Source organism: Bos mutus, chromosome 18, assembly GCF_027580195.1.
Source record: "Bos mutus isolate GX-2022 chromosome 18, NWIPB_WYAK_1.1, whole genome shotgun sequence".
NCBI classification, from domain to species: domain Eukaryota; kingdom Metazoa; phylum Chordata; class Mammalia; order Artiodactyla; family Bovidae; genus Bos; species Bos mutus.
This window is the reverse complement of record NC_091634.1, coordinates 12,532,891-12,551,911: the sequence shown is the minus strand read 5'-3', so window position 1 is coordinate 12,551,911 and position 19,021 is coordinate 12,532,891. Positions and strand designations below refer to the sequence as shown.

The 19,021-nt window shown below is 43.5% G+C and overlaps 1 long non-coding RNA gene across 24 annotated transcripts in view; it reads left to right on the top strand.

Annotated features, from left to right (window-relative positions):
- Positions 1 to 19,021, top strand: part of LOC138991767 (uncharacterized) — a 57,307-nt gene that overhangs the window by 33,735 nt on the left and 4,551 nt on the right. For 8 of the 24 annotated variants that reach the window (XR_011467649.1, XR_011467653.1, XR_011467646.1 and 5 more), the window contains one exon: positions 1,250 to 9,277. The exons of 1 other annotated variant lie outside the window; for it this stretch is intronic. This is a non-coding gene — a long non-coding RNA (uncharacterized lncRNA). Of the gene's footprint in view, positions 1 to 1,249; positions 9,278 to 14,281; positions 18,733 to 19,021 lie in introns of those variants that run through there. 15 more of the 24 variants (XR_011467651.1, XR_011467657.1, XR_011467656.1 and 12 more) reach the window with 4 other exon arrangements.

Here is a 19,021-nt window from a genome sequence, read left to right as displayed (position 1 = left end):
CATAGGGTCGCAAAGAGTTGGACATGACTGAAGCAATTTAGTATACAACCCTAGATAGAATTTTATGTAGAATATGTTGGAATGGGGAGTATTCTTCTATATTCTATGCTCTACTTGTATTCTCTAGACGTACCTGTAAGCGTTCACAGGAGATCTTACCTGTACATTAATATACCCACACAAAAGGAGTTACCATGTAGTAAACAGTATTTAGAAGTTTCCGGATGTGCATGCATCAGTGAATTAATGTTTGGAAATTTGATGAAATGATTTTGATAGATTACTGAATGGAAGGAAGTGTTTGTAACTGGAATGACTGACAAATGGATGGATTAAAGACTTCTGGATGGGTAAAGGGCTAATGGATGGATGGTTGGAGATGTATGGCTAAATGGTTGGAAGAATGTATGGATGACTGAATGATTAATAGGTGGATGAGTGATGGAAGGAAAAATGAATGGATAGATGACACGATGACCGTATGGGTAAATGAGAAGTTAATTAATAGATGATGTACAGATCAATTTGTTGGAAGGATACTGATATTTGTATAGAAAGTCTAATGGATATTTTTGGTGGCTGTATGGGTCAATGGAAAAATGGATGGATGGAAGGAAAGGCATAGGGATAGGTAGGTGAGTGAAAGTATCAAAAAATGGTGTGAGGCTGCTTGGAATTGAATGATGTGGGCAGTGCGTGAGATGTGCGTGCATGCTAAGTTGCTTCAGTCGTGTCTGACTCTTTGTAATCCTATGGACGGTAGCCTGCCAGGCTCCTCTGTCCATGGATTCTCCAGGCAAGAATTCTGGAATTCTGCCTCCAGGCCATTAGAGATTGATGTGTAGGGAACATTAAACAGATATCTGTGGAGGATGCAGAGACCTATGGGTTGGGTCTGTGTGGGTATATAGGAAGATAAACAGTAAGCTTGGCTATGAGAGCTTAGTGAATTACAAGAGTGCCACTCATCCATCAAAAATAATAACACAAGTAACACACACGATCCCCTAGAGTCAGACGGTTTGGGTTCAAAGTAAAACGATTCTACCACTGACTGTTACTACTAACGTTTCTGATTCTCAAATTCCTCGTTTGCAAAATTAGGAAGACATTAATAGCTCTCAGAGAAGTCACAGCAGTAACTCATTTAGAGTACTTATCAAAGAACCCGGGACATAGAAGTACATTACACTTTGTGATTACATTTTGCTTTTATTTTTGTTGCTGTTACCTACCATGACCTTGGAAGTTTCGCTCTACTGAAGCCAGTTCTCCACGGCCACTGAACTCATCTGCTCGGTCTACCAGGGCCTCCTTCACTGCTTCATGTCCACATAAAACAACCACTGGCCGGGGCCCCATGTACACAGTGAAGACTGGACCGTATTTCTCCTTGAGCTGAGTGAAGGAAGACGTAAGAGGAGGGGGCTGAGTGTAGCACCAAGTAACAACCAGTCAAGGATTTTAGGAGATGGCGATCGCAAGAAGCATGGGAATAACAGATAAAATTTAGTCCTGGGCTTGGAAAGACTGCTGATAAAGAGACACAGAAGTCTTGGCTTCTGTGATCCTGGGCAAGATCCCCCAGTGCTGCTACAAGCCTTGGTTTCTGCATCTGTAAAACGGAGGACCTAGATGAGATGGAATTCCAAGATGCATGTGTCTTGCTCTGAAGTGCTAACTTTCTAGAATCCTAAGATTTCATGATACCGAGTCAAAGTTTGAAGACCAAGAGAGTGCAAGAGTTCTTGTATCTAAGGATAGAAGGTAACTGGTTTATTCCAGGCCCTGCCCTGGAGGCCCCGTGGTTAAGACTTTACCTTCCAATGCAAGGGGTGGGGGTTTGATCCCTGTTCAGGGAACTAGGATCCCACATGTCTTATGGCCAGAAAACCAAAACAGAAAAACAGAATCAATATTATAATAAACTCAACAATGACTTTAAAAATGGTCCACATTAAAAAAAATCTTTAACAAGTAGTGCAATGCTACATATTTTTCTTTTTAAAGAAGAAGGTACTGTTATTCCAAAGTCCTGAAGGTCTTAACTTTCAATGTGCTAGGAATCTGTGTTTCCAGGAATTTAAGATTCTGGAATTCCAGAAATCTATGGTTATGTTTCCAAGAGCCTTTGTTATAGGATTCAGGAATTTCTACACTGTCAGTCTATAGAATTAGTTGCTTCGAGCTGTGTGAAAGTAGACAGACTCACCTTCATGAAAGACTGAAAAGTGGCGTCAGTACGAACTTGCAACACGTTCCCCAGGAAAGGTATCGGTGTGGGACCAGGCGGCAGCTTCCCCCCTTTGCTCATCCGTTTCCAGGCGATGAGGATGAGAAGACAAGACAAACAGAGCGCCAGAAAGATGGTGAAGGCCCCTCCCAGCTCCATGGTGCCAGGTCGAAGGATTGCGCCCAGGGCACCAGATCCTACCTAAATACATTCTGGGAAATCGACTGTGTAGAAATCTGAACACCCTGGGATTCAAGTTTTCCGGGTACGGATGTCATAAGGGAAGAGATTGCTTTATCTGGGGGGTGGTTATATAACCTATAATCTCCCACCTGTAAAAAGGTGGATTGAATTCACCCAGGGAAATCTACTGGGGACATTCCCCTTTCTTCGTATTTCCAGTCTCTCAGTTCTCTCTCAGCTCAGCTTCCAGTTAAGCTTGTCTTGGTACGACATGAGAAGCAGTTGAACATCATTTTTAAGGCTATTTCACTTAGGGATCATACAATCTGAGTTCCATCTTTTCTTCATTAGGTGAGTCACATAACTCTCTTGGGCTCAGTTTCCCTATCTGTTGAATAGGGTAAGCATATGGTTTTAGAAAGCCTTGATAAAAAACAGAGATGGCTCCTCTCTCTGTGTGCTTAGTCGCTCAGTTGTGTCCAACTCTTTGCCACCTCATGGACTGTAGCCCGCCAGGCTCCTCTGTCCATGGGGATTCTCCAGGCAAGAATATTGGAGTGGGTTGCCATGCCCTCCTCCAGGGAATCTTCCCAATCCAAGGATGGAACCTAGGTCTTCCACACTGCAGGCAGATTCTTTACCATCTGAGCCACCAGGGAGGCCCCCTCTCTCTTTGCTAGACCCTAATTAATTGTTTTTTTTGTAAAAAAAAGAGAGATTGAAGCAGCAGGCCAATATTGGCTGATTAACTGTTCTGAAGTCTTTAGTTTTGTTCTGGCATCTTTGTCCCAAAAGCTGAATCTACCATCAGATCCCACAGTGGCAAGGGTGCCATGGACAGGATGGAATGCAATTCCATTAACCGCATAGATGTCCAATGCAGCTGAAGAGCTAAAACCCAGGAATAAGAAGTAGTGGCTGGAGACCTGTGGGTTGTCCGGAGTTTTCTCTCCATTCTGCCTCGTGTCTGTACGAATTTGGGTCCCAGCTTTCAGTAGGTTGTCAGCCCTGGATGTGGATTTCAACCTCTGGAGAAAACGATGTCATTCTTCAGCAGGCAGGAGCCCAGCGGTCGCAGTGACTGTCCGTCTCCATTCCACTGCCGGTTACAGGTTTCCTCTGTACCTCTGCTGCTGCTGCTAAGTCACTTCAGTCGTGTTCGACTCTGTGCGACCCCATAGATGGCAGCCCACTAGGCACCCCCGTCCCTGGGATTCTCCAGACAAGAACACTGGAGTGGGTTGCCATTTCCTTCTCCAATGCATGAAAGTGAAAAGTGAAAGTGAAGTCGCTCAGTTGTGTCCGACTCTTAGCGACCCCATGGACTGCAGCCTACCAGGCTCCTCTGTCCATGGGATTTTCCAGGCAAGAGTACTGGAGTGGGGTGCCATCACCTTCTCCGTCTGTACCTCTAAGGAGATTCAAATCATTACAGACGTCCTTAGATTCACATGGGCGCCTGCCAGGTATCTGCAGTGCTTCATCCCGCAGTATTAGAGAACATTGGGCAACATTTGGCGAGCCTGTACTGTATTTTGTAATAAACATTTTGAAGATTGTCTCCTAAAAAAAAAAAAAGAGAGAGAGAAAGATGAAGATTTAGAACCATAAGAGAAACAACTCAATTGAAAGGGTTTAATTCAACAAGTTCTACTGTTTTTACTCAAGATAATATTAAATAATAATAACCAAAGTTTACCTGTATTACTTTATCAGAACTTTATTGGTGTGTGTGTGTGTGTATTCATTTTCCAAGTTTGAGATGTAGGAACCACCTCTGAGCCCCAGTCTCATCATCTCTAGAGACATGACTGAGTGATTGCTCTTTGTAATACTCTACATAATGATTTTCCATCCTTTTTTGCACCAAATATTTGTAAATCTTCTTTACTGACCTGAAACAAAATTCCTGGGAATTATAGTCTCCCTACACCTGTTATTAAACACAACTCAAAAGCCCTTCTCCTGTGTGTTGATTCTCAGGCTTGGGAATTGAATCTCCTAGGAAGCCTGTAGATTTGGATTAAGGCTTGGCTGTCTAGGCTGAGGTGTTCTGTGATCACAATGGTAGGAACTCTGGGAAGACTGAGTGATTCACACAGCACCACCTTCTCCATCTTGGATCTGCTGCTAGAACGGCTTTCGTGGAGTAAGAGTAAGCTCTAGGCTGCTTCTTTCAACTCTCACATCTTTTGCCTCTTTTTTTCCATTCTGACTACCTCCGAGTGCACACCCATTCAGGATTAGATACTAAAAAAAAATTTATTTGGCTGCACTGGGTCTTTTTTGCAACAAGAGCTGCAGGATCTTTAGTTGCAGCATGTGGGATCTAGTCTCCTGGCCAGGGCCAAACCCAGAACCCCTGCACTGGGAACATGGAGTCTTAACCACTGGACCGCCAGGGAAGTCCCTAGACTCTTAATCATCTGTAATGGTGACGGTTGTGGGTTTGGTCCTCCCATTCAGCAGGTTGGAGACAGAAAGTATTCTTCTGGCTTCAGCAGAAGGGAGGATAGCTAGAATTGTGTTGTTGTTGTTGTTGTTTTTTCTAGGGAGGCAAAATAAGTGAGTCTGGGAGATCTTTGTGCACAGTCTAAGAAGACTCATTATAAAAGGTGTTTTATACTGTGAAGGGTGAGCTAAAGACTGAGTTCCAAGACTGAGCTAAATGGCTTCTCCAAGCTGTCATTTTTCTAAGATTCTGTGGTTCTCCAAATCTGTTATTGTAATGTTTGAGGATTCCAGAATTCTATAATTTTAAATTTTCAATCTGAGCCACCTCAGACGGTAAAGAATCTGCCTGCAATGCAGGAGATCCAGGTTCAATCCCTGGGTCAGAAAGATCCCATGGAGGAAAGAGCAACCCACTCCATTATTCTTGCCTGGAGAATCCCATGGACAGAGGAGTCTGGTGGGCTACAGTCCATGGCGTCGCAAAGAGTCAGATACGATGAGAGACTAATACACACAAGTTTTCAGTGCTCTATGGATTCTGCCAGTGGAGAGTGGGGATCAGCATTAAGAAAGTGGGGAGCTATGGGGAGAAGGGCAGAATGTCCTTTCAGTTCAGTTCAGTCGCTCAGTCATTTCTGACTTTTTGTGATCCCATGGACTGTAGCACGCCAGTCTTGCCTGTCCTTCACCATCTTGTGGAGCTTGCTCAAACTCATGTCCATTGAGTCAGTGGTGCCATCCAACCATTGCATCCTTTGTCATCCCCTTTTCCTGCCTTCAAACTTTTATCTTCTCCTAGATGTTTTTAGTGGGAATAGGAAGGTACAGCCTGTAGTGCATAGCTGTTTCTCCAAGTTCCAAAATCAAACCAACCAACCAACCAAATAAAACCAAAACCCCTCCAAACTTAAGGGAACCAAAATCTAGGGACTGAGTTTGATATAGGGGTCATTCTTCTATTGGAGAGTGAAAAGGACAGTGAATGGGGCCTCTGAATTTCTTCCCTTCCACCGAGAAAAATTATCCAAAACATGGAAATTTTAAAAAAGTATTTATGGGTCTTTTTCATTTTCTTACAGGTCCATTTAAAGATAATCTCATTTCGAAATAGGATGTCATTTTGTTTACATAGTTGATCGAGGTCTAAGCATTTTACATTTCTACAAAACTGTTAACTCATGGTGACTATCTTTTTCTGTTTGTTAGAGAAGGTGACATTTCCCCCAGATTTTAAAAAATGCAATAAAATTAGACATTAGCCAGTTTTGTAGTTGACTCAGTATTTCTTTCCCATCTTTTTGGACTATAAAAATCCTAGTGTTTCATTTGTCTTGGGGACTAGCTTTCTTTTTTTTTTTAACATATAAAACATTTTATTAAAATAATTAATAGAGAAAAATTTTATGATATCAATAAATGCTAACACAACATTGGGTATTATTCAGCATTATTTTAAAATAGGTAGAATGTTCAAAACAAAACTCTTAAAAATGCAAAAAAGAAGAAAAACACAGAAAAGCCTCACTTTCACCTGTATTCCCCCAGACAACTGTTTTTTTAAATCCTCTCTTTATCCTTCCAGTGTGACATTATGCAAATATAAACAAATATGGATATTCTCATTCTCCTTCTTACATAAAATTCATTATATATTTTTACAAGATTTATATTTATATATACACACACATATTGTTCTTCACCTTGCATTTTTCATTTAATAATATATCTTGGGGATATTAATATTGCCATTTCAATAAGGAAATCTTCCTTACTTTTCATTATAGCTGCATACTATTTCTGCATACTATAATGTGTAGATATATAGTCTATTAAACCAGTTCTCTGTTGGTAGGCAATTTTGTTTTCTACTTTTTACTGTTGCAAACAATGCCAAACATTTGCAAAGCATATATGTAAGTGTATCTGTGGGATATGCATGCCTGCTTGGTTGCTCAGTCGTGCCCAACTCTTTGTGACCCCATGAACAGTAGCCCGCCAGGTTCCTCTGTCCATGGAATTTTGCAGGCAAGAATACTGGAGTGGATGGCCATTTCCTTCTCTAGATGGACTAGCTTTCTTTACACCTAGCTCCCTCATTAATGAATTAAATAATCTTGACACATGTGCAGCACATATTTTGAGAATTAGGTTTTTAATCATTTTGAGAATCATCTTTTAAAAATTTCCCTCCTCTTCTTTCTTTCCTAACTCCCTTCACCTTTCCACCCTCCTTCCATGCCCCTTCTCTTCTCTCCTCATCTGTTTTCTCTATATTCCCTTTCTCTCTCTTTCCCTCACTTCCCTCTTTCAAAGACTCTCCCTTCAATGTCTTCCTTTTTTCTTCCTTCATCTCTCCCTCTCACTCCCCCTACCACTACTTTTCTTTTTCCTCTCTCCTCCCTCCTTCTTTATCCTCTCCTTTCTTCCATAGGGATAGAAGAATCTTCTTAGTGGTTACATTAAGATAGAGTTATGCTGCTTTCAAATGGCGTAATGTGCATGAGTGGAATACCAGAAGAAGAAGAAAGAGATGATGGGACAGTGGAAATATTAGTAGAAATAATGGCTGAAAAGTATTCCTCAAGGTAGTGGGCTGTTTCCCCACTCAGTTATTTGTGTCATGTGGCAAGTCCCAGTAATGGTGCCTAAAGTCTGATGGGCAGGAGGCAGATCTGGGTCCTGAAGCTAATATACTAGAGGGAGGATTTCAAAATGGTACTTGCCAGCACCCTAGATCATACAGTACTGGTGACCAGAGGGGAGTATCCTGCTGGGATGCATAGGTTGTCTCCCACAAAAGACCACTTTTCCAAGGTTGGGAAATATAATGTACCTACCAAGTACCTTGAAATAAAAAACAGCATGTTAGGCAAAATGAGGTGGAGAGGAATATACTCCAAATGAAGGAACAAGATAAAATCCTAGAAGAACTAAGTGAAGCGGAGATAAGTAATCTACCAATGAAGTGTTTATGTCAATGATGACAAAGGTGGTCAAAGAACTCAAGAGAAGACTGGATGAACAGAGTGAGAAGCTAGACATTTTTAACAGAATTAGGAAATATTTAAAAAGCCAAACAGAGCTGAATAGTACAATAACTGAAGTTAAAAATTCACTAAAAGGAGTCAACAGTAGATTATGATACAGAGGAACAGATCAGCAAATTGGAAGACAGAGGAGTGGAAATCACTGAAGCTGAACAGAAAAAGTAATTTTAAAAATTGAGGACAGTTTAAGAGACCTCTAGGACAACATCAAGTGTACTAATACTTGCATTATAAGGGTCCCAGAAGAAATGAGTGAGAAAGGGGCAGAGAACATATTTGAGGACAGAAAATTTCCCTAACCTGGATAAGGAAACAGATATCCAGATCCAGGAAACACAGAGAGTCCTAAACAGGATTAACCCAGATAGGACCACAACAAGACACATTCTAATTAAAATGGTAAAAATTAAAAATAAAGATAGAATATTAAAAGCAGCAAAGGAAAAGCAACAAATTACAAGGAACTCTTGTAAAGCTATCAGCTGACTTTTCGGCGGAAACCCTGCAGGACAGAAGGGAGAGGCATGATATATTTAAAGTGATGAAAAGGAAAAACCTACAACCGAGAATACTCCGCCCAGCAAGGCTTTCATTCAGATTTTATGGAGAGAGCAAACACTTTACAGATAAGCAAAAGTTAAGGAGTTCAGCTCCACAAAACAAATTTTACAAGAATTTTTTGTTTGTTTTTTAGGTTCAGACATCTTTATTAAAATAAAAAAACAACTTGGCTATAAAATGACACAGCTAAAATTTAAACTTATATCTGCATTCTCTGAAATTCAAATTCCTAAGCCTGCTTTTCTTGAAGGGAAAATACTGAGTCTATGTATTACCTGGATATGCCCTCACACATCAATGATCAGAGACCCTCTTTCTCTAATTACAGCTATTCTCCTCTCAGTATTTTCCCATAGTTGGTCCCCATGCCCAGACTCTCCTGACACAGATACTCCTGACACAGGAGAATCTCCATCTACTGAACATTCACCTACCCCCCCTACTCAGTCTCACAGATCTGTAAGACCCATGTTTCAATATAGACACAGGAACTTAATTATCATATTCCCACAACATTTCATCACATCTACTAATCCCAGAGAACTCCAAATATCTTCCCTTTCCAAGGCTACATTTATCACAGTACATGATTAAGATCTGGACAGGTCTAGTTCAGTTCAGTTCAGTTCAGTTCAGTTGCTCAGTTGTGTCCGACTCTTTGCAACCCCATGAATCCCAGCACGCCAGGCCTCCCTGTCCATCACCAACTCCCGGAGTTCACTCAGACTCACGTCCATCGAGTCGGTGATGCCATCCAGCCATCTCATCCTCTGTCATCCCCTTCTCCTCCTGCCCCCAATCCCTCCCAGCATCAGAGTCTTTTCCAATGAGTCAATTCTTCGCATGAGGTGGCCAAAGTACTGGAGTTTCAGCTTTAGCATCATTCCTTCCAAAGAAATCCCACGGCTGATCTCCTTCAGAATGGACTGGTTGGACCTCCTTGCAGTCCAAAGGACTCTCAAGAGTCTTCTCCAACACCACAGTTCAAAAGCATCAATTCTTCGGCGCTCAGCCTTCTTCACAGTCCAACTCTCACATCCATACATGACCACAGGAAAAACCATAGCCTTGACTAGACGAACCTTTGTTGGCAAAGTAATGTCTCTGCTTTTGAATATGCTATCTAGATTGGTCATAACTTTCCTTCCAAAGAGTAAGCGTCTTTTAATTTCATGGCTGCAGTCACCATCTACAGTGATTTTGGAGCCCCAAAAAATAAAGTCTGACACTGTTTCCACTGTTTCCCCATCTATTTCCCATGAAGGGACAGGACTGGATGCCATGATCTTCGTTTTCTGAATGTTGAGCTTTAAGCCAACTTTTTCACTCTCCACTTTCACTTTCATCAAGAGGCTTTTTAGTTCCTCTTCACTTTCTGCCAAAGGGTGGTGTCATCTGCATATCTGAGGTTATTGACATTTCTCCCCGCAATCTTGATTCCAGCTTATGCTTCTTCCAGTCCAGCGTTTCTCATGATGTACTCTGCATAGAAGTTAAATAAGCAGGGTGACAATACACAGCCTTGACGAACTCCTTTTCCTATTTGGAAACAGTCTGTTGTTACAGTGTCACAAATGTGTTTATGGCTCTCAAAATTATCTGGCATTCTATTATGATCATCTCCAATACAGGTAAGCTTGATAATTTGATTATCAGCTCCATGTCAAAAAAATGTGTGAATATGTTTGCATTGCTAATCATTAGAGGGGGCTTCCCCAGTAGCTCAGCTGGTAAAGAATCTGCTTGCAATGCAGGAGACCTTGGTTTGACTCCTGGGTCAGGAAGTTCCCCTGGAGAAGGGATAGGATACCCACTCCAGTATTCTTGGGCTTCCCTGGTGGCTCAGATGGTAAAGAATCTGCCTGCTGATCAAACCTGCGTTTGATCCCTGCATTGGGAAGATTCCCTGGAAGAGGGCATGGCAACCCATTCCAGTATTCTTGCCTGGAGCATTCCCAAGGACAGAGGAGCCTGGCAGACTACAGTTCATGGGGTCACAAAGAATCAAACATGACTGGGTGACTAAGCACAGCACAGCAATCATTAGGGACTCCTCGCTTTAACATTTTTTTTAGCCATACCACATGACATGTGGGATCTTAGTTACCGGACCAAGGATCAACCCATGGCCCCTGCTGAGGAAGCACAGAGTCTTAACCCCTGGATCACCAGGGAGGTCCCAACTCCTTTCTAAATTGAAGGTCTCCTCTATCTGTGGCTTAGTCCAGTCATATCTCTTTCTTGTTTGCTTTTTCTTTCTCTCTTTTTAAATTAAAGTGTATTTGGTTTACAATATTATATTAGTTTCAGAAATACAATAGTGATTCAATATTTGTATAGACTATACTACATTTACAGTTATTACATAATAATAGCTATATTTCCCTGTGCTGTATAATATATCCTTGTTGTTTCTTTATTTTATACATAGCAGTTTGTATTTCTTAATCCCTTACCCCTACTTTGCCCCACCCTCTTCCTTCTCTGGTAACTACTACTCTGTTCTCTGTATCTGTGAGTCTGTGTTTTGTTATGCTTATTTATTTGTTTTATGTTTAGATTTCACATAAAAGTGATATCAAAGAGTGTTTGTCTTTGACTTACTTCACTAAGTATAATACCTTCTAGGTCCATTTATATTGTTGAAATGGCAGAATTTCATTCTTTTTAAGGCTCAGTAATATTCTATTGTATATATATGCCACATCTTCTTTATCCATTCATCTGTTGATGGCCACTTAGGTTGCTTACATCTCTTGGCTATTATAAATAATGCTGCTGTGAACACTGGGATGCATATGTCTTTTCAAATGAGTATTTTCATCTTCTTTCAATGCATGCCCGTGGAGTGGGACTGCTGGGCCCTATAGTAGTTCTATTTTTCAGGTTTTTTAGGAACCTCCACACTGTTTTCCCACCAACAGTATACAAGGGTTCTCTTTTCTTCACATCCCCTCTAACATTTGTTATTTGTAGACTTTTTGATGATAGTCATTCTGACAGATGTAATGTGATATCTCATTGTGATTTTGATACACATTTCTCTGATGATTAGTGGTGCTCAGCATCTTTTCACATACCTGTGTCTACTTTGTGCAATAAGGCAAGAAAAAAATCATATAGATTGAAAAGGAAGAAATACAACTATCCTTATTTACAGATGATATGAATGTCTCTGTAGAAAACCCTCAACTACACAAGAAACTGGAGCTAATAAGTGTATTTTGCAAGATCACAGACTATAATGTCAACATACAAAAGTCAAATGTATTTTTATACAACAGTAATGAAAAACTGGAATCTCAAAAAATTTTAAATAATATGTAAGCACCCAGAAAATGTAAGTACTCAATTCTAAATATAACAAAATCTAGAACTGCATGGAAGTCCATCCCTGAGGCTTCCTGCTATTTTCTTTCCCCATAAGGGCCCAGTTATTGTTCTCTCCTCCTTTCCCCTTTTCTTCTTCAGTTGGACAAGGAGACCAGATCCCAACCTCTCGTTTCCTTAAAAAAAATTAATAGAGCAGGTATTGAAAAAGTTATACTAGGAGGAAGTGAAAATGCATCAACCAGTGTGGAATCTCCTGATGAGGATGACATGGATAGAGGGGAAGTGGGTGTTTAGAAGGGTCCAAACTGGTGGGCTTAAAGCTCAACATTCAGAAATGAAGATCATGGCATCTGGTCCCATCATTTCATGGGAAATAGATGGGGAAACAGTGGAAACAGTGTCAGACTTTATTTTTTTGGGCTCCAAAATCACTGTAGATGGTGACTGCAGCCATGAAATTAAAAGACGCTTACTCTTTGGAAGGAAAGTTATGACCAACCTAGATAGCATATTCAAAAGCAGAGACATTACTTTGGCAACAAAGGTTCGTCTAGTCAAGGCTATGGTTTTTCCTGTGGTCATGTATGGATGTGAGAGTTGGACTGTGAAGAAGGCTGAGCAGTGAAGAATTGATGCTTTTGAACTGTGGTGTTGGAGAAGACTCTTGAGAGTCCCTTGGACTGCAAGGAGATCCAACCAGTCCATTCTGAAGGAGATCAGCCCTGGGATTTCTTTGGAAGGAATGATGCTAAAGCTGAAACTCCAGTACTTTGGCCACCTCATGTGAAGAGTTGACTCATTGGAAAAGACTCTGATGCTGGGAGGGATTGGGGGCAGGAGGAGAAGGGGACGACAGAGGATGAGATGGCTGGATGGCATCACCGACTTGATGGACGTGAGTTTGAGTGAACTCCGGGTGTTGGTGATGGACAGGGAGGCCTGGTGTGCTACGATTCATGGGGTTGCAAAGAGTCGGACATGACGGAGCAACCGAACTGAACTGAACTGAACTGAAACTGGTAAATATGGATGAAAGTAAGGACTGAATGGAAGGAGGCATGATAGAATGATGGAAAGAAAAATTAATAGATGGGACAAACAGAAAGAGGAAACATTGGATGAGAATGGATCAATGGATAAATAAGTGGGAAGAAGGCAAATGGGTGAAAAGTTGAATGTGCTAGTGAACGAAGGATGAATAAATAACTGTATTGATAAGTGGATGAGAGGACACAGTGATGGAAGAGTGAATGGATGGTTAAATGGATGCACGGTAGGAACGAGGGATGGATGAATGTATCAGAGGACAAAGGATTAAAGGATAGATGCTTTTGGAAGGGTGCATAACTAGAATTTGAAATAATTGCCTGGTTGGATGTGAATAGTTGAAAGAATGACTGAATGATAGACTGAAGAAAGAAAGGTTGATTGAACCACCATGGAGAGAGAGGGCTTTTTGAAATTGATACATGGGCAGTTGGTGATGAATTTGAGACTGTCAAGTCTCTGTGAGGTTAGTTCCTATAGACTTTTGGCTGGGAGGAGTGTTCAATTAGGAAGTCATAAGAGGACAGGATGTTGTATCTGATTGTATCAGAGACCTCAAAACAACAGTGGCTTCAGAAAAATATCAGTTTGTCTCCAAAGTGTCAATCTGAGTGCAAGCATTCAGAGGTTGATATGGCAGTTCCAGTACCAAGAAAGTAGATCTCTTCTGCTTTAGCGGCATGGTTTCCCAGTGCATTGCCCTGGTCCTCATGGTTGAAGATGGCTTACCAGCTCATGTGCTGGGTCTGTGTTCCAACCAGTGGGGTGATGGGACACTGTACTGGAATGGAAGGCACAACCTGGAAGTGGTAGACATGGCTCGCCCTCAGATCTTATTTGCTCCCAGTCTCAGTGTCTGCCTAGCTGCAAGGGAGTCTGGGAAATATAGTCTTTATTTTGGATCTTTTTTCTTTTCATTTCTTTCCTTTGGCCAAGTGGCAAATGGGATCTTAGGGCATTGAGCCCAAGCCTTTGCATTAGGAGCTTGGAGTCTTAACCACTGGACCACCAGGGAAGTCCTAAAAGATAAGAAGGTTTTTTTTTTAATTTTTTGGTCACACTGTACAGTATATGGGATCTTAGTCCCTAGACCAGGATCAAACACACACCCTCTGCATTCGCAGGGTGGAGTCTTAACCATTGGACACCAGAGAAATACACATTTTGGATGATCAGATTTAATGCTCTATCACCAAAGAAAGGAGGGAAGAAATTAGAGGAACAACTAACAGTGTCTACCACAGGGACTGACTCGAGGTTGATAACAAAACAAAAGGAAAACACTCTGCAAAGAGCAGAGTTGATATCTAGCTAATGCACTCCTCATTATGAAAGACTGGGATGGGGAGTGGGGTCCCAGTGCCAGACATAGCAGAGACAGATACTTTGGGGTATCTTGACGATTTTGTTCATGTGCTTCCAGAATGTAAAGGTCACCAGGATGGACACGTGGTAAACAGGAAGAGGGTGTAGCCCTCTCAGATCTCCATGTAACCAGGAAGAAGGAATTGACCTTGGCCATGGGCCCTGGCTACAAAGATCCTGGGACTCAGCTTCTTCGGTAACCCGAACACCTTCAGATTAAATTTCCTGGGGGTTGGATCTCACTTGGGAGCTTGCCATGCTGTGGAGTTTATATAACTTCTAGTCCTTCCTCTGAATGACCATTGAGTGCCAAGCTCATGAGGCGATTCTCTCCACTTTGTCCCTTCAGTCCCCTCCTCATTCATGTCCACACACTCCAACTTTATTCTCTGAGAGCATGGAGAGCTTCCCTCATGGCTCAGACAGTAAAAAATCTGTCTGCGATGTGGGAGACCCAGGTTCGATCCCTGAGTTGGGAAGATCCCTTGGAGGAGGGAGTGGCAATCCACTCTAGTATTCTTGCCTGGAGAATCCCATGGACAGAGGAGCCTGGCAGGCTACAATCCACTGGGGTCACAAAAATTCAGACATGACCGAAAGACTGACACTTTCACTCTTCTAGGTTTTAGAACAGTCCGAGTTTTGGAAGCTGAGTCCCAGGATCTGTAGAGTCAGGAAGAACCAGGTTCAAGTCCGGCCTCTACAACATTCTTTCTTTTCTTTGCTGTGCCACAAGGCATATGGGATCTTAGTTCTTTGACCAGGGATTGAACCCACACTCCCTACTTTGGAAGGGCAGAATCTTAAACACTGGACGGCCAAGGAAGTCCCATCTCTGCAACTTTCCTGGTGCATGTGATCTTGAACAAGACACCTCATTTCTTTGTATCTCTGTTTTCATTTCTGAAAAATGAGAATACCAATAAAAGTACCTCCCTGAGACTTCCCTGGTGGTCTTGGAATTGGCTCTTGCTGGGGTCTGGGTTCGATCCCTGGTTGGGGAATTAAGATCCCACAAGACAAGTGGTGCAGCCATTAAAAAAAAAAAAAACCAAAACTCCCTCAAAAAGTTGTTGTATGGATTAAATGTACTGAAATCTATGAGTATGGTGTCATAACTATCACTTAGCAACCTATCCTCAGCACTTTCAAATCTGTCCTTGGGGAGGATTTTGCCATAAGTGGGGCTGATGGCTAGAGCAGGGCTGAGCGTAGACTGGGGCTGATGGCAGGTAGTGGACAGACAACAGCATGGACTGTCAGCTGGGTGCTGGACCAGCAGGGGAGGCAGAAAAGAACAGTGGGACTTGGCATGTTCCTGAGCCTCTTCTCAGCGCCAGCTTTGTGCTAAGTTGTTTTATTTATTGGTTGATTTGGTTACATTGCATCTTAGTTGTGGCATGCGGGATCTTTGTTGTGCCATGCAGAAAATTTCCCTGCAGCACGTGGACTCTAGTTGCAGTGAGGGCCTCAGTAGTTGCAGCTCATGGGCTTAGTCGCTGTGAGGCATGTGAGATCTCAATTCCCTGACCAGGGATCCAACCTGCATCCCCTGCATTGCAAGGCAGATTCTTAACCCCTGGACTGCCAGGGAAGCCTCCGTGCCAAGTTTTTTACTTTCACAGTCCCATGGATCTTCACGTCTTTGCAGTCATCCCCATTACACACTTGAACAAACTGAGACTCGCCCAAGGTCCCTGGGCTCTCAAGGGGCAGGGTTAGGATTAGCGCACCAGTTTGGTCCTCAGGAAGTCTCTTCCACTGGCAACTTGCCTAGGGTTCCTTTCCCTGGGCTGCACTGGGCATGGGGGGAAACGGATGGGGCCAGATGGTGTGTATCACAAGGGGCAAGAAGTAATGATTGTGAGTGAGGTGTTTGCTTAACCATAGTTGTTGGGAGGATAAGGTGCCTGATATATTCCTCTGGTGGGTGGCAGCAGTGACCTCCAGAATTTTCAGCAGCAGCATGCTGGCCAAGAATCTCCAGTGTGTTAGTTGCTCAGTTGTGTCCGACTCTTGCAACCTCATGGGCTGTAGCCCACCACGCTCCTCGGTCCCTGGGATTCTCCAGGCAGGACTACTGGAGTGGGTTGCCATTTCCTTCTCCATGGGATCTTTCTGACCCAGGGATTGAACCCAGGTCTCCTGCATTGCTGGCAGATTCTTTACTGGCTAGGCCACCAGGGAAGCCCAGGAAGGGGGTAAATAGCAAAACATTTTCTCCCTTGTTGAAGCCCCAAACCAGTGGGGTGGAGAGGAGCCAGGCCTCCCTCCTTCTGTCCTCAGAGGTCTCGGTCTCTGGTCTCAGAAAATGGATGTCCCTGATCTCAGCCAGCTGCACTGGATGGTTCCCCAAAATTTCCATCCACACCTTGTTTCTGTGATTTTGTACCTTTCCTAGGGGCCAGAGGAGTGCCTGAGTGCCTGCCTGTCTTTCGTGGGAAACTCTTTCGCCTGCAGCCTCAGAGTCTCCCCCACCCTCCACTCCCTCCAGTCTGTGTACTGTTTAGTCTCTGGTTGTCTCCAGGTGAGGGGGCCAATAATCTGATTTCTGTGGAGCTGAGAGAGGCGTGTCTGAGGCCAGGTTGATGGGTTGAGGACAAAGGCGTGGGCTAAGAAAGGTGAGAAGGAAAAAAATTTTCCTTCCCAGCCGCCTCCTCCTCCCTCAGCCCTTTGAATTCATAACGAATGGTTACATAATCAGCTCCATCTTATTCCCTCCTGTAGGAAGTGAGCCAGATGGGGATTTAGCTGGGCAAAAATACAAAAACAAACAAGCAAAAACCCCACGCTTAATTAAGAAGGGAGAGCGATTTCAGAGCAACAGAAGGCAAGAGAAAGAAAGAGGGGCAGTGGGCAGAGAGGGGACAGTGAGGGAGTGAGAGGATGAGAGAGAGTAAAAGAGCCAAGGAGAGTGAGAGAAAGAGTAAAGTGTCAGAGAGATGAAAAGAGAGAAGTGGGGGGCGGGGATGAGGCAGGGAGGTGGGAGCGAATGATTAGGACACAGAGAAACTTGATAGCACAGTGGTAAAGTATCCACCTGCCAATGCAGGAGCCACAGGAGATTCGAGTTCGATCCCTGGGTCGGGAAGATTCCCTGGAGGAGGATTTGGCAATCCACTCCAGTATTCTTGCCTGGAGAATCCCATGGACAGAGAAGACTGAAGGGCTACAGCCCATGGGGTCGCAAAGAGTTGGACACAACTGAGCGCACATGCACGCAGGGACACAGGAAAAGAAGCATCAGAAGATGACACAAGACACAGAGGGGGAGGACAGAGCCAGAGATGGAGAGAGACACACAGAGAAGAGGGGAGTTAGAGCTGGAGAGAGACACATACTCAGAGATGTGTAGACAGGGACGAAGACCGTTGCAGACAGAGGTAAAGACAGAAAGGACAGGAAGGATCTAGAGAAGGAAGAAACAGAGATTTGGAGAAGAAAGCCAGAGAAATACAGAAGGACTGGGATTCAGAGTCTGAGAGAGGGACAGAGAGACAGAAAGAAAAGGAGAGACAGTCCAATGAAGGACACAGATCTGCCTGAGGTAGAAACAGGCGCAACAGAGAGGAGAGATACAAACTAATCAAAAAGGTAGGCAACCTGACCGAGCCTTGTGAGCAGCCAGCTCAGTCAGTATTTTTCTAGTCTGTCTTGGGTGTCAGGCTCTGACACACCTAATCTTTTAATCCCAGTAATGAGCCCTGATGATGATTTCAGCTAATACTTTGTACTATCTCCCACGCATGTTCATAATCCTTTGCACATTTCTCACCTGGTCTCATAACAACCCTATGTGGTAACTGCAGATATTATCTCCATTTTATGGACAGGGAGATGAGGGCATGCAGAGGCATAAAGTCACTTCTCAGGGTTACCAGCTAGTAGCCAGGAGGCAGTGCCCAGGCAACCTGGCTCCAGGCCCTTGTTTCAATACCTCCACTCCCAAGAGAGAAATAGCTGGGGACTCTAAGGATTGGCTCGCGTGCATGCTAAGTCGGTTCAGTCGTGTCCAACTCTGTGCAACCCCACGAACTGTAGCCTTCCAGGCTCTTCTGTCCATGGAATTCTCTAGGCAAGACTATTGGAGTGGGTTGCCACGCCCTCTTCCAGGGGATCTTCCCAACCCAGGGATCAAACCTGCATCTCTTATGTCTCCTGCATTGGCAGGCGGGTTCTTTACCACTAGCGCCACTTGGGAAGTCCCTAAGGATGTGGGCCCTCCAAATTTGGAGAAAAGAGGGGGTTCTTTACCTGGAATCCAAAGATTGATAGCAAGAGACCATGGATGCCCTGAAATGATTGTGCAACGTGGACATCATGCCCACCTGGAGAAATGATGCGCAAGTATTATGGATCCCTGGAAGATACAGCTGTGTGTGTGTGTGTGTGTTTTAGGCACATGGGATCTTAGTTCCTGGACCAGGGATCGAAATGATGCCACCTGCAGTGAAGCAGGGAGTCTTAACCACTGGACCGCCAATTCTTATTTATTTCACACGTGGTTATTATGAGGGTTTCCTACGTAGTGCTGGTGGTAAAGAACCCACCTGCCAATGCAGGAGACATAAAAGATGTACGCTCAATCCCTGGGTTGGGAAGATCCCCTGGAGGAGGAGGGCATGGCAACCCACTCCAATATTCTTGCCTGCAGAATCCCATAGACAGAGGAACCTGGCAGGTTCCAGTCCATACGGTCACAAAGAGTTGGACATGACGGAAGAGACTTATCATGCATGCATGGTTATTATGAACCCTATTATGTGCCAGGCAGTTCTGGAGGATGAAGGATCCATGG